The sequence below is a fragment of the Odontomachus brunneus genome, unplaced genomic scaffold (assembly GCF_010583005.1).
Source record: "Odontomachus brunneus isolate Ranch 3 - 2012 unplaced genomic scaffold, Obru_v1 Obru_scaffold_370, whole genome shotgun sequence".
Taxonomy (NCBI): domain Eukaryota; kingdom Metazoa; phylum Arthropoda; class Insecta; order Hymenoptera; family Formicidae; genus Odontomachus; species Odontomachus brunneus.
Genome location: NW_022639820.1, coordinates 63401 through 65876, shown reverse-complemented (window position 1 = coordinate 65876; position 2476 = coordinate 63401).

Here is a 2476-nt window from a genome sequence, read left to right as displayed (position 1 = left end):
CGTGACGGGTGATGAAAAATGGATTCATTACAGCAACCCAAAGAAAAGAAAGTCATGGGAACTGCCCGGTCATGCTTCTACGTCGTCGGCTCGGTCGAATATTCACGCTGCAAAGGTTATGCTGTGTATTTGGTAGGACCAGGTCAGTGTTAGTTATTATGAGCTGTTGAAACCGAACGAAACTATCACTGGGGAACGGTATCGAATTCAATTGATGCGATTGAGTCGAGCACTGCGCGAAAAACGGCCACAATACGAGCAGAGGCACGAAAAAGTGATTCTACTGCATGACAACGCTCGGCCTCATGTTGCCAAACCCGTTAAAACCTACTTGGAAACGCTCAAATGGGAAGTCCTACCCCACCCGCCATATTCCCCAGATATTGCGCCGTCCGATTATTACTTGTTCCGTGTTCGATGGCACATGGTCTGGCTGATCAGCAGTTCCGCTCATATGAAGACATCAAAAAATGGCTTGATTCGTGGATAGCCTCACAAGACAAACGCTTTTACCGTAACGGTATTCGAGCTCTCCCAGAAAGATGGGAAAAAGTTGTAGCTAGCGATGGGCAATACTTTGAATGATTCATTTGTAACCATTTTTTCACAATAAAGTTGCATTTTCATAAAAAAAATAGCGAGAACTTAGTTGCGCACCTAATATAACTATATTATTATAACTATAATATTTAACTATAATATGAACTATAATATTTTAAGTATAATTAACATTTTAATTATATTACATTTGAACTATATTTGATGTTGTGTTTTTTATTTATTATACTTATGTCACATTATCCTAAAATGTATATAGGCGTTATTAAAAACTTGAGAAAGTTATTTTCATTGTGCTTTAAATGCACAGTGATGTGCAAAAGTTCTTGGCCAAACTCATTGTTGGTTATAATTTCTAATATAAAAGAATTGCAATATTGTAAGGTACATAGTATGTAAAGCTTAGATAATTAACAGATAATGTTATATTAAATTATAAAGATCTATTCTATTGTACTGAATTATTAACAAATAACATAAATATTACTGTTCAAATGTTCCTGGCCACGTTTATTTCTAACAAAAAGAGCAACTTCAGACACTTTAATTCAGTAAATAATAGTCTTTCACTTAGTACTTAGTACTTTGTTGCCATGCCCTTTGAAGCTATTACTGTGGCACAGCGATGAGGCATAGATTCTATCAACTGATCAATAACACTCATCGATATATTATTCCATTCTTCCGTCAAATGCTCGAGTAACTATGTTTTCGAGTGCTTACGAATTTTAACTCGGCGCTTTCATCCCACAAATGTTCGATGGGGTTGAGGTCCGGAGACTGCGATGGCCAGGTTAAAACCTGCAGCCAGGAGCCAATTCTTTACAAGACTTGAGGTGTGCTTCGGGTCGTTATCGTGTTGAAATATCCAGTTTCTTGGCATTTTGCATTTGGCGTATAGTAGTAAATTCTTCTCCAAGATATTCTTGTATATCGCAGAATTCATAGTTCCATCAATATTGACTAACGGACCAACGCCATAAGCAGAAAAAACACTCCACACCAACACGTTGCCTCCTCCATGTTTTATAGTTAGAATTTGATATCTTACATTGTTTCTGGTACCAACTGGACGTCGCACATGATGTCTTCCATCACTTCCAAACAGATTAAATTTTGATTCATCGGAAAATGCTACCTTTCTCCAATCTTCTACTGTCCAGTTTATGTGATCTTTTGCAAACTGTAAACGGGCCTTCTGATTCTTTTTGCTAATTAAAGGCTTCTTCACACCGATACGCCCGAACAATCCGACATCATGTAAACGTCTTGTAACGGTACAGCGGCTAACATTGGCGAGGTTTTCATCACGGAGTTTGCGAGCAATGTCATTTGCTGTTTTCCGCGAATTAGCAATTGACTTCATTTTAATCACGTGGTCTACTTTTTTTGTTGTTTTTCGCGGTCTTCCACTTCGCGGGCGATCCTTTAGATCATATCCAGCACGGTACTTAGCTAATATATTATTAACAGTCGACTTACAAATTCCTAATAGCTCAGCAATATCACGAGATACTTAACCACTTCGCGACCAACTAATAATTCTTTCTCGGATTGCCTGCTGCGTCTTTCGTGCTATGATAATACTCTGATGTCTATTAATCGATTACTCTTTCGGAAATAAAGTGATAAGCACTCAGTAGAAGCATAACATAAGTAATAAACACAATAGCCAGGAACTTTTGAACAGTGACTTATTGAAAGTAAACACACTTTCAATAGGTAAACCTTGGAAGATACGAGTGCTATTTTCTGTACATTATCACAGATTTATATCTACTTATAGTTATAAGTCACTTGCTTTTCCTGTTCATAATATATTGCCAAAAATGAATTTGGCCAAGAACTTTTGCACACCACTGTATATATATATATATATATATATATATATATATATATATATATATATATATATATA